The sequence below is a fragment of the Saimiri boliviensis genome, chromosome 12 (genome assembly GCF_048565385.1).
Source record: "Saimiri boliviensis isolate mSaiBol1 chromosome 12, mSaiBol1.pri, whole genome shotgun sequence".
NCBI lineage: Eukaryota > Metazoa > Chordata > Mammalia > Primates > Cebidae > Saimiri > Saimiri boliviensis.
In genome coordinates, this window is record NC_133460.1 from 28,132,207 (window position 1) to 28,146,490 (window position 14,284).

The window sequence follows — 14,284 nt, forward strand, 5'->3', positions numbered from 1 at the left end:
GTGATCAACCTCCTCAGCCTCCCAAAGTGCTGGGATTACAGGCGTGAGCCACCGTGACTAGCTTCGAATTGATCTCTTTATTATTATATAATGACCTTCTTCATCTCTTCCTGCAGTCTTGTTGAAATCTATTTTTATCTGGTATAAGTATGTCTGCTCTTTTTTGGTTTCTGTTAGCATGGAATACCTTTTCCAATCCTTTTATTTTCAGTCTAAATGTATCTTTAAAGGCAAAGTATGGTTTTTCTGCTTGTTTGGTTTTTTTGTTTTTGTTTTTGTTTTGAGATGGAGTTTCAATGTTGTTGCCCAGGCTGGAGTGCAATGGTGTGGTCTCAGCTCACTGCAACCTCTGCCTCCCAGGTTCAAGCAATTTTCCTGCCTCAGCCTCCCAAGTAGCTGGGATTACAGTCATATGCCACCAGGCCCAGCTAATTTTGTATTTTTAGTAGAGACAAGGTTTCTTCATGTTGGTCAGGCTGGTCTTGAACTCTTGACCTCAGGTGATCCATCCACCTCAGCCTCCTAAAGTGCTGGGATTACAGGCATAAACCACCATGCCTGGCCTGTTCTTTTGTAGGTCACAGATTATGGTCTTGCTTCTCTATCCATTCACCAACTATTTGTCTTTTGACTGGAGTATTTACTTCATTTACATTCAATGTTATTATTGATAAGTAAGCATTTACTCCTGCAATTTTGTTATTTGTTTTCTGATTTATTTTTGTTTTGTTTTGTTTCGTTTTGAGAGAGAGTTTCGCTCTTATTGCTCAGTCTGGAGTGCAATGATGTGATTCAGCTCACTGCAACCTCCGCCTCCCAGGTTCAAGCAATTCTCCTGCCTCAGTCTCCCGAGTAGCTGGGATTACAGGCATGTGCCACCCAGCCAGGCTAATTTTTTGTATTTTTAGTAGAGACAGGGTTTCTCCATGTTGTTCAGGCTGATCTTGAACTCCCGACATCAGGTGATCCACCTGCCTCAACCGCCCAGAGTACTGGGATTACAGGCGTGGGCCACTGCACTGGGCCCTGATTGATTTTTGTCCTCTGTTCCTTCTTTCGTTTCTTTCTGTTTTCCTTTTCATGAAGGGGATTTCTCTTGTAATACGGTATAATTTCTTGCTTTTTATTTTTTGTACATCTGTGGTATGATTTTTGATTTGAAATTATCATGAGGCTTGAAAATAATATAACACATCCAGTTAAACTGTGGGCAATTTAACAACGATCACATAACACAGAAACAGGCAAAACAAGTAATAAAAACTCTGCGCTTTAACTTCATCACCATTCTTTTAAACTTTTTGTTTCTCTTCAGTCCCTATTTTACTGTCTATGTCTTGGAAAGATGTTGTAGTTATTATTTTTGTATTGGTTTATTGTTTACTCTTTCTATTTGAGAGTTTTGAACACCGTGATCACCACGTTAGAATATTCTGTGTTTTTCCATGTGCTATTACAAGTGAGTTTTGTGCCTTCAGATTATTTCTTACTGCTCACTAACATTTTTTTTTCTTTCAGGTTAAAAACTCCCTGAGAATGCTAAAGTATTTCTTGTAGAACAGGTCTGGTGTTAATGAAATCTCTCAGTTTTTGTTTGTCGGGGAAAGTTCTTATTTCTCCTTCAAGTTTAAAAGACATTTTTGCCAGATACATTATTATAAAGTGAAAGTCTTTTTTTTTTTCCCTTCAGCTCTTTAAATATATTACGCCATGCTCTCGGCCTGTACATTTTCCACTGAAAAGTCTGCTGTCAGATGTACTGGAGTTCCACTGAATGTTACTTACTTCTCTTGTCTCTCTGCTTTTAGAATCATTTCTTTATCCTTAATCTTTGGGAGTTCAGTTAAGTGCCTTGAGGTGCTCTTCTTTGAGTTAAATCTTCTTGGCATTCTGTAACCTTCTTGTACTTCAATGTTGATATCGAATGTTGGGAACTTGTTTAATATTGTTTAATATTATTTGTTTTTTGTTGTTGTTGTCGTTGTTGTTATTGTTTTGAGACAGAGTCTCACTCTGCTGCCTAGGCTGGAGTGCAATGGCACAATCTTGGCTCACTGAAACCTTTGCCTCCCGAGTTCAAGCAAGTCTCCTGCTTCGGCCTCCTCAGTAGCTGGGATTACAGGTGCACACCACCACGGCCAGCTAATTTTTGTATTTTTAGTAGAGACATGGTTTCACCATGTTGGTCAGGCTGGTCTCAAACTCCTGACCTTGTGATCCAGCTGCCTCAGCCTCCCAAAGTGCTGGGATTACAGGCTTGAGCCACTGTGCCCAGCATCAGAGTCTCTCTTTCTGTGCTGAGGCATGTGGAGCTCGGGTTGGGGAAACATAAGCACCACTGTGGCCACCACCGCTGGGACTGTACTGGTTCACACCTGAAGCAGGCACAGAGCTAGTCTCACCCAAGGTCTCACTGTAACCACTACTTGGCTACCATGTAAGTTAACTCAAAGCACTAGGGCTCCATGATTAATAGGTGGCACAGCCAGTCACGTTTGTGTCTCTACCTCCAGGGTGGCAAGTTCTCCTAGCCATAGATGCCATCTGGGAGGCAGAGATTGACGTACAGAATCTTCATAATTTACCTGCTCTTCTATTTTACTGCAGTTAACCTGGCACTTAGGCCATAAGACAAAGTTTGGGTTTTTTTAGTTTTTTTTTGAGACAGAGTCTTGCTCTGTCACCCAGGCTGGAGTACAATGATGCAATGGCTCACTGCAACCTCTGCCTCCCAGATTCAAGCAATTCTCCTGCCTCAGCCTCCCAAGCAGCAGGAACTACAGATGTGCATCACCATGCCCAACTAATTTTTGTATTTTTAGTAAAGACGGGCTTTCACCATATTGGACAGACTGGTCTTGAACTCCTGACTTCATGATCCACCTGCCTCAGCTCCCAAGGTGCCGGGATTACAGGTGTGAGCCACCACACCTGGTAAGACAAAGTATTTTCTACTCTTCCTTCCCCTGTCTGCAGGCAGAGGAGCCTCTTCTATGACTGCCAACACCACCACCCATGGGGAGGTGGGGTCCTGGCAGATCATCATTAACTTCTCATTTAAAGCCCAAAGACTCTTTAGTTAGCTGTGATAAATTTCTGCCATGTGTGGGACTCAACCTTTAGCCCAGGGCAAGTGCAGAAATGCTGACCAAGACCCTAGGCCTGGACTCAGGGACTCTAAGATTCTGCTTGGTGCTCTCTCTACCCCACTGTGGCTGAACTGGTATATGAGGTGAAACACAGAGTTCCCTTTACTTTCTCCCCTGCTTTTCTCAAACAGAAGAAGTCTTTCACCATAGCTACCACAGCTGGAAAGTGCTGGGTCACACCTGAAGTCAGCGCTTCTCAGAGCTGGTGATCACAGTGTATTTCCTGGGTATCACCGCTTTTATTCTGGGTACAGGGGCTCTTTAGTCAGCAGGTGATGAATTCTGCTGGGTCTTTACTGACATGGCAGCACTGAGTTTCCTGCAAAGTCCTCCAGTCACTGTGCTCTCCCTCTCCCAAATTCACAGGTTTCTCTGTGTTGTGTGGCTGCTGCTGGGTTGGGGGCAGGGTGGGTGGTGGTGTGAGCACTCCCTTAGCTGCTCTGGCTGGTGTCTCAGTAGGCTACATTCTCCGCCTCCCCCCTGCCACACAGACACACATTCCACTGACTCTGAGCCCAACTTGGCAGAATTATTTGCCTAATAATTGAAGTCCTTGTGGCCTAGACTGTCCCTGAAGTTCTCTTAGAGTCCAGTAGCACTTCAGCTTATGGTGGTAAGGCTTATGAAGACTCAAGCTCCCAGCACTGAGATGGGAGATTTTCCTCTTGCTAGGGTCCATCCAAATGCCTCCTCCATTGGCAGATGTCAGCTGGTGAGGACAGCCTGGTTCTGCTTTTCGCTGTGGCAAGGTGGTACTGAGTTCATTGCAAAGCCTCGCAGTCTCTGCTCTCCCTCTCCCAAACATGCAATCTCTGCACCATGTGGCCACTATTGGTGGCTGAAAAAGGTTGGCATCGGTGCTTCCAGACTGTCATTTTTTTGTCTTCACTAATGTCTCTTTCAGCAATATGAAGTCGGTACCAGGTACTGTGATTACTCACCTAATTTTTGGTCCCTTTGACAGTGCTTCTTGTATGTAATGAATTGTGAAAATTTGGTGTTTTTGTGTGAGGGATGAGTGGTGTAGGCTTCTTTTCTGCCTTCTTACTCTGTCCCTGCCTTAAACTTTTTAGATTCAGGGAGTACATTTGCACATTTGTTACGTGGATATATTGTGTGATGCTGAGATACGTGGGATATGATTGATGCCATCACCAAGGTAGTGAGCATAGCACCCATACTGTCTCACCCCACCCTCCTCCTTCCCTCCTTCATCAGTCCTCAGTGTGTCTTGTTGACATTTTTATATTCATGAGTACCCCATGTTTAGATCCCACTTACAGGCAAGAGCATGTGGTATTTGGTTTTCTGTTCCTGTGTTGATTTCCTTAGGATAATGGCCTCCAGATGCATCCATGTTGCTGCACAGGACATGATTGTATTCTTTTTAATGTGTGCATAGTATTTCATGGTGTATATGTAGCAAATATGTCTATCCAATTCATTGATTCACACGTCAGTTAATTCCATGCCTTCCCTATTGTGAATAGCAATATGATGAACATACAAGTACATTTGGGTTTTTTTCTGTAGAATTTTTAATTTTTTAAATATATATACTCAGTAATGGAATTGCTGGTTGAATGGTACTTCTGTTTTAAATTCTTTGAAAAAAATCTCCAAACTGCTTTACACAGTGGCTGAACTAATTTACATTCTCACAAACCGTATATAAGCATTTTATCTTCTCTGAAGTCTAGCCAGAATTTATTTTTTAACTTTGTAACAGTAGCCATTCTGACTAATATGAGATGGTATCGCACATTGATGTGTGTTTCTCTGATGATTAGTGATGTTGAACATTTAGAAAATAACCCCATTAAAACATTGACAAAGGACATAAGCAGACACTTCTCAAAAGAAGACATACAAGTGGCATTCTTATTGTCACAATAAGCTCCCTTTCCTTTGAAAAATACAAAATCAGACCATTTGAAAAATCACTTTCATTTTAGGGATTGACAGTATGTTTTCCCTTCTCTATCTTCTTTTCTCATTTGTGAAATTTTTTTTCTGATCATTATGAATCCACTCAGTAGAGAAACCTCCATCCTTAATCTGTGTGAATTGTGCTGATGAGCTAGTTAGTTCTCTTAAAATCACCAACAAAAAAGTTTTAAATTTCCTAATTTGTAATACATTTTTAGCATGCCACAGGACACTCTTAGAACAAGGACTTCTGGTCCAGGCATTATGAATTATGACGATTCTCTGCATTTCTATAAGCTTTAAGATTAAGAGGTATAAATTTAAAATAGGCCGGGCGCGGTGGCTCAAGCCTGTAATCCCAGCACTTTGGGAGGCCGAGGCGGGTGGATCACGAGGTCAAGAGATCGAGACCATCCTGGTCAACATGGTGAAACCCCGTCTCTACTAAAAATACAAAAAAATTAGCTGGGTATGGTGGCGCGTGCCTGTAATCCCAGCTACTCAGGAGGCTGAGGCAGGAGAATTGCCTGAACTCAGGAGGCGGAGGTTGCGGTGAGCCGAGATCGTGCCATTGCACTCCAGCCTGGGTAACAAGAACGAAACTCCGTCTCAAAAAAATAAAAATAAAAAATAAAAAAATAAAATAAAATAAAATAAAATGGACTTCATAACCTTTATTGGGTTTATTAATTTATTGGGTTTGTTAATTATTCCATAGGAAAACAGACAAAAGACTTTTGTACAATTCAATTCTGTTCCACCATATTTAGGGTTACTAGAAGGGAATTACATTGATGTAATTGAGAGATTGAATTAACCTCAGTCATCACATGTGGTTTTTCTGGAGTTTTCTTTTTTTTTTTTTTTTTTTTTAATTCAAGTGATTCTCCTGCCTCACTCTCCTGAGTAGCTGGGATTACAGGCAAGAGCCACCATACCCAGCTAATTTTTGTATTTTTAGTAGAGATGGGGTTTCACATGTTGGTCAGGCTGGTCTTGAACTCCTGACCCCGTGATCCACCCACTTCAGCCTCCCAAAGTCTAGGATTACAGGCGTGAGCCACCACACCTGGCATTTCTAGAGTTTTTTAATGGTACCGACATTCTCTTCAACACGTCAATGACTAACTTGAATTTCTGGGGGAGAGATGAGTAGCTAGTATTACCCATCTAAAACATAAAGTTCATTAGTTGGAATAATGGTGTGATAAGATAGTCTTCAAGATGATGCCCTCAGTCTCTTTCTTCCCTGCATGCACATGCTGCTCTTTACATTGACAGGTAGAGTCTAATCTACCATTTCTTGAATCTGAGCTGGGCACAATTATTTGTTTTACCAGTAGGATGTAGCAGAAGTCATATTCTAGGACGTCCAAAGGTAGGTCATAAGAGGCTTGGTAGTATTTGCGTGTCTTGGGACCAACTACCATGTTGTGAGGACTCCAGGTAACATGGAAAGGTGAGATGAGCATCCCACACTGCAGCCAATATGCACAGCCAGCCATGTGAGTGACCTATCCAGTCTCCTTAGCCTAGTTGAGCTTTCAGGTGACTTCAGCAGCAGCCAACCAACCACAACTGCAAGAAAGACTCCAAAGGAGAACTTTTGTAGTGCCTGTCAATCCACAAAAAACATGGTAAATAATGTTATTTAAAATTACCAAACAAATAACAATAAATGAATATTAAACAATAAATAATGCCTTACATTTTGGAATGGCTTGCTATTCAGCAAGGTATAGCTAGAACAAATACTAAATATTGTACAATACTGAATAAGTATAAGTTTAGCTGTGTAATATACTTCTATAAATCATTGACATTTCTGGACAGAGTGTGAAAGTAAGCACTGATTAAATGGTTCCCAAGAGAAGTTATCTGTTGTATCTCAATATCACCATTTACTAATGGGAGCTATATTTTGTTTTTGGAAAATATACATTTTCATGTTCAGTTTAAAAAATATACTAACAATTATTTAGAAAAGCACATACTATCTTGAAAAAATTTTGAGAGAACCAGAAAAGTATAAACTTTAAGGCGCTAATCATGTTTATTACTATTTAACACACAAATCTGAAGTCTGATGGCAAATATGTTTATGTAACACTGATATCTGGATAAATAAGTTAAACTAACAGTTTTCTTTTTAAATGATAGGGCTTATAATTGGTGTGGTGTTGAGATGGCTGCAGTGAATGGGCTTATCACCACAATAATATTTTCTCTTTAATACTTTTTTAAAACATTAAATGACAACCAAAGAGTATAAATCTGGGTTACCTAGCAGTAATAAAATCATAGGGACACTTATTTTGTAGCACCAGAATTGTCATTCTTGCTGTTGGGGTTGGCAGTAGCAAACTCAATTATGACTGGCTTCAGCTTCATTCTTAGATAATTGGTGGGAAGATTTCCTGTTTCCAACTTTCTATTTTAACACTTCCTGACTGGAGCTGTTTAAAATAGAAAAAACAAAAACAAAAACAAAAAAAAATCTCTGATTTTGAATTTAGCCAACCTATTGTTATAATTTGTTCATATGTTTCTACTTTTTAGACTGTGGCTTTCATGTAGACAGAAATTGTATCTTGGCCGGGCATGGTGGCTCACGCCTGTAATCCAAGCACTTTGGAGGCCAAGGTGGGTGGATCACCTGAGGTCAGGAGTTCAAGACCAGCCTGACAAATGTGGTGAAATTCTGTCTTAAAAAAAAAAAAAAAGATTTTTTTTTAAAAAAAGAAGAAATTGTATCTTAAACCTTTTTCTCTTCAACAGCTGTGTGCCTGGCACTTAGTTGAATTATCAGGTTTGTTGAATAAGTAAAGTAAAATGATACCAGAAGTAAACTATTAAATTCATCAATTTTACTCAGAAAATATATAGCTAAGTAACATATATGAATCGATTCACTCATTTATTCAACAAACATTTATTAAGTGACTACAGTATGCTATGAGCTAGGAATATGGCAGTAAACAATCTCACCTTGTCTCAAACTTCACTGGAGCCAGCAGTCTCTAGAAGTTCAGTTCTTACTCAATCAGCAATTCATTTTCACTGAAGATGTGACAAGAAGGTATGAGAAGGTAAGAGTGTGGATATTCAGCAGGTGTTTGTGATGCACCTATGATGTGCCAAAAGCTATAGGTCACAGGATCTGCCTGTGTCTCCTGGGAAAGGAGAACACTAAGGGCATTATTTTAAGCAACAAATAATGCCAAGTATGCCAAGTGATGGAGCGGGAAAGCATTGGGTCCTAAGAGTATAACGGGCACTGAGCCTAGCGGGAGGTCCGGGACCTGGCATGGTGCTCTCCTAAGTCGTGGGTGTCCCTCCTTGTTGCTCCTGCAGTCTTCTTCAGTTACATCCGCTTCTCAGCATTTCCGCATTTTACAGTAGGTGGGATGCAGTTCCTTCTGGACAGGAGTAGGCAACTGTACACCTGTATGCTGGGCTTGATGCTCTGCACTGATGCACACTGGGCCCAGATTTAATAATGACTTCAAACTGTTGTGCATATATAGAGAACTCCTGACTAAAGACTTTCTTTGACTATTGTGGTGTGTTTCTTATTGTAACTTTTTAAGATTTAGAGGAACATACATTTAGTCTCAAATGGCCAGCTAAACGTTATGGAGTCAGCTCCTGTGTTCTGTGCTGAGTATTGAAGGAACAGTGGAGAAAAGGCTGCTGCCCTCCCAGATTCTTGGGGAGAAAACCTGATGGTGTGTGGCAGGGAACATGCTGGGAGCATCCCAGGATGCCAAAAGTGCACACAGATGAAACACCTGCCTTAGGATCGGGGAGGGCCAGGCAAGGAAAGCGATTCTCCTGCCTCAGCCTCCCGAGTAGCTGGGATTTCAAGGATGCACCACCACGCAAGCTAAGCTTTTGTATTTTTAACAGAGACAGAGTTTCACCATGTTGGCCAGGCTGACCTCGTGTTCCACCTGCCTCGGCCTCCCAAAGGGCTGAGATTATAGACATAATATACAACGTAATTTTTAAAATGCTGGTTTTATCCAAATTATGTTCAGCTATAGCAACACTTACAAAGGTCAGCTTTGATCATATGTCTTAGTTACTAAAGAAAACAAAACAGGTCGGGCGCGGTGGCTCACACCTGTAATTCCAGCACTTTGGGAGGCCGAGGCGGGTGGATCATGAGGTCAAGAGATCGAGACCATCCTGGTCAACATGGTGAAACCCCGTATCTACTAAAAATACAAAAAAAAAAAAAAAGTTAGCTGGGCATGGTGGCACGTGCCTGTAATCCCAGCTACTCAGGTGGCTGAGGCAGGAGAATTGCCTGAAACAAGGAGGCAGAGGTTGCGGTGAGCAGAGATGGCGCCATTGCACTCCAGCCTGGGTAACAAGAGCGAAACTCCGTCTCAAAAAAAAAAAAGAAAAGAAAAGAAAACAAACGAATGAATAAAGCCCACCCTGCAGTGGCTCCTCACTACCTGTATGATGGAGCCCATCTGGCTTGGCCTGGGTGCCCTGTGCTGAGCGGGCCATGCTGTCTTCTACCTGCTGCTTGGCCTCCTCTTTCTTCCCAGGGAAAGTGGGATGCTCTGAGCTTTGGCCAGTCTGGAACGTATGTCCTTCTCCTAAAGCAGACCATGTTTTCCTGAGTCTCCTTTAATCTCTTTTGAGGGTGCAGGTCAAACAATTTGTATTTTCTGGCCTCTCCCAGTCTCCCCTTCCAATCTCCATACAGAGATCTGACCTTTCCTGAAAGCTTTTGGTCAAGTCTCACTCTCTATGCAGTCTTCCTGCCACTTCTGCAATGTACATACTTTGTTGGCCATTAACTATGCTATACCAACCCAGAGTTTTCGTTTTCTTTCTTTCTTTTTTATTTTATTTTTATTATTATTATTTGTATAAAGACGGGGTTTCGCCATGTTGGTCAGGCTGGTCTTGAACTCCCGACCTCAGGTGATCCTCCTGCCTTGGCCTCCAAAGTGCTTAGATTACAGGTGTGAGCCACCACGCCCAGCCCAGAGTTTTCATTTTCATATCATTTTATATCATCTTCCTTTTTTTTCTTAGAACTTAGTTCACTTATTTATTCAGTCTTTCCACAATATAATTGTATGTCATACCATTTTATATTTATTTTCATTGGTATTTATATATCCTTTCTGTAAAAATTGAGACTTTTTAAATAGATCTTCATTAATGTTGAAAGCACAGAGTTGTAAGTCTTGGTCTCAGCCAAAAGGAGTTTCCCACATGCCCAAGAGGGGATGAAACACTTGCACTGTTGCATTAGATATTCTTACAGAGAAAGGGGACCATGTGTAACGGGAAATTGCTAACTTTGCCTCAGGGAGACCAGGTTGGTTCACTGAGGAAGTTTTAATTGGTTTAGAAAGCATGGTTCTGAGTTTTCTAGGAGACAGAGAAAAGTTAGGGTAGGACATAACAAGTAATGCCCACATGAAAAAGTTAGATCTCAGGCCAGGCGCGGTGGCTCAAGCCTGTAATCCCAGAACTTTGGGAGGCCGAGGTGGGTGGATCACGAGGTCAAAAGATCGAGACCATCCTGGTCAGCATTGTGAAACCCTGTCTCTACTAAAAATACAAAAAACTAGCTGGGCATGGTGGCACGTGCCTGTAATCCCAGCTACTTAGGAGGCTGAGGCAGAATTGCCTGAACCCAGGAGGCGGAGGTTGCGGCGAGCCGAGATCGCGCCATTGCACTCCAGCCTGGGTAACAAGAGCGAAACTCTGTCTCAAAAAAAAAAAAAAAAGAAAAAGAAAAAGTTAGATCTCAAATTAACAACCTAACACCACAACTGGAAGAATTAGAGAAGCAAGAACGAATCAATCACAAAGCTACTGGAAGACAAGAAATAACTAAAATCAGAGCTGAACTGAAAGAAATTGAGACATGAAAAACTGTTCAAAAGATCACCTAATCAAGGTTTTATTTATTTATTTATTGGCTTGCTTATTTATTTATTTATTTATTTATTTATTTATTTATTTTCTGAGATGCAGTTTCGCTCTGTCACCCAGGCTGGAGTGCAATGACGTGATCTCAGCTCACTGCAACCTTCACCTCTGGGTTCAGGAGATTCTCCTGCCTCTGCCTCCGAGTAGCTGGGATTACAGGCACTGGCCACCAAGCCCCACTAATTTTTTGTTTTTATTTTTGTATTTTTAGTAGAGACAGGGTTTCACCATGTTGGCCAGGCTGGTCTTGAACTCCTGACCTGACCTCAGGTGATCTGCCCACCTCAGCCTCCCAAAGTGCTGGGATTATAGGTGTGAGCCACCATGTCCAGCAAGGTTTTTTGAAAAAATTAATAAGATAGATAGGGCACTAGGTAGACTAACAAAGAAGAAAAGAAAGAAGATTCCAATAAATAGAAATGATGAAGGGAATGTTACCACTGACCCCACAGAAATAAAAATAACAACCAGCAACCACTATGAACATCTCTGCACACACAAACTAGAAACCCTAGAAGAGATGAATAAATTCCTGGACACATACACCCTCTCAAGACTGAACTAGGAAGAAATTGAGTCCCTAAACAGACCAATAATGAGCTCCAAAAATTGAAACAGGGCTGGGCGTAGTGGCTCACACCTATAATCCCAGCACTTCGAAAGGCTGACATAGGTGGATCACAAAGTCAGGCGTTTGAGACCAGCCTGGCCAATATGGTGAAACCCTATCTCTACTAAAAATACAAAAAATTAGCCAGGTGTGGTGGTGGGCACCTGTAATCCCATCTACTCAGGAGGCTGAGGCAGGCAAATCACTTGAGACAGAATGAGACTCTGTCTCAAAAACAAAACAAAAACCCTAGAAGATACCTAGGAAATACCACTCTGGACATAGGAATGAACAAAGATTTTACAACAAAGACAAGAAAAGCAATTGCAACAGAAGCAAAAATTAACAAATGAAATCTAATTAAACTAAGAGCTTCTGCACAGTGAAAGAAACTATCAACAGAGTAAACAGATAACAACAGAATAGGAGAAAATGTTTGCAAATTACCCATCTAACAGAGGTCTAATATCTAGTATCTACAAGCAATGTACACAAATTTACAGGAAAAAAAAGTCCCATTAAAAAGTAACCAAAGGATATGAACAGACACTTTTCAAAAGAAGACATATGTGATGGTTAATATTGAGCGTCAACTTAATTGGATTGAAGGATACAAAGTATTGTTCCTGGGTGTGTCTCTGAGGATGTTGCCAAAGGAGATTAACATTTGAGTCAATGGACTAGCAGAGGCAGACCCACCCTTAATCTGGGTGGGCACCATCTCATCAGCTGCCACTGTGGCTATAATAAAGCAGGCAGAAGAACGTGGAAGGACCTGACTTGCTGAGTCTTCCAGCCTTCATGCTAAATGCTTCCTGCCCTCCCATGCTAAATGCTTCCTGCCCTCAAAACATCAGACACCAGGTTCTTCAGCTTTTGGACTCTTGGACTTACACCAGTGTTAGGCCAGGGGCTCTCGGGCCTTTGGCCACTGCAGACTGAAGGCTGCACTGTGGGCTTCCCTACTTTTGAGATTTTGGAAGTCAGACTGATCCACCACGGCCTTCCTTGCTCTTCAACCTGCAGGCAGCCTGTCGTGGGACTTCTTATGACGAAGACACCAAAAGCAATTGCAACAAAATCAAAAATTGACAAATGAGATCTAATTAAATTAAGAGCTTTAATTAGATCTATCAGTTCTGTCCCTCTAGAGAACCCATTCATTCTGTCCCTTTAGAGAATCCTAATACAACATACATGTGGCTAACAAGCATATAAAAAAAGTGTCAACATCATTGATCATTAGAGAAATGCAAATCAAAACCGCAACGAGATACCATCTCACACCAGTCAGAATGGCTATTACAAAAAACAACAGATGAACAAAAAATAACAGATGCTGGCGAGGTTGTAGAGAAAAAGGAACACTTATGCACTGGGTTCTTTTGGTTTTGTTGTTGTTGTTGTTGTTGTTGTTGTTGTTGTTGTTGTTGTTTTCTGAGACAATCTTGCTCTGTCACCCAGGCTGGAGTGCAGTGGTGCCATTTTGGCTCACTGCAACCTCTGCCTCCCATGTTCAAGTGATTCTCCTGCCTCAGCCTCCCGAGTAGCTGGGATTACAGGCACCTGCCAGCATGTCCAGCTACTTTTTGTGTTTTTAGTAGAGACGGGCTTTTGCTACATTAGCCAGGCTGGTCTTGATCTTGGTGACTCCTGACCTTGGTGATCTGCCTACCTCAGCCTCCCACAGTGCTGGGATTACAGGTGTGAACCACTGTACCCAGCCAGGAACACTTAATACACTGTTGGTGGGAGTGTAAATTATTTCATCTGTTGTGGGAAAATAGCGTGGCAATTCCTCAAAGATCTAAAAACAGAAATACCATTCAACTAACAATCTCATTACTGAGTATATACCCAAAGGAATGTAAATCTAGCATAAAGACACTACATGCATTTACTCTTGCAGCACTATTTACAATAGCAAAGACATGAAATTAACCTAAATGCCCATCAATGGTAGACTGGAGAAAGAAAATGTGATACATATACACCATGGAATATTATACTGCCATTAAAAAAACAAGATCATGTCCTTTGCAGGAACATGGATGGAGCTAGACCCTATTATCCTTAGCAAACTAGTGCAGGAACAGAAAACCAAATACCACATGTTCTCACTTATAAGTGTAAGCTAAATGATGAGAACACATGGACACAAAGAAGAAACTGCAGACACGAGACCTATCGGAGGGTGGAGATTGAAAGGAGGAAAAGGATCAGGAAAAATAACCAATAGATAATAGACTTAATTCCTGAGTGATAAAATAATGTGTACGACAAACCCCCGTGACACAAATTTACTTATATAACAGACCTGTACAAGTATCCGTGAACTTAAAAAAAAAATTTTTTTTTTTTTAATCAGCTGTGTTCTGGCACACTGGCAATGAACAATCTGAAAAGGAAATTAAGAAAGCAATTCTATTTACAATAGCATCCAAAATAATAAAATAGGAATAAATTTAATGAAAAGGTAAAAAGACTTAAATGCTAAAAACTATGAAACAATCCTAAAAGTAAGTTAAAGAATCTTGTTCTTTTTTTTTGAAGAAGGGGTCTTGTTATGTTCTCCAGGCTGGTCTCAAACTCCTGGGCTCAAGTGATCCACTTGCTTTGGCCTCCCAAA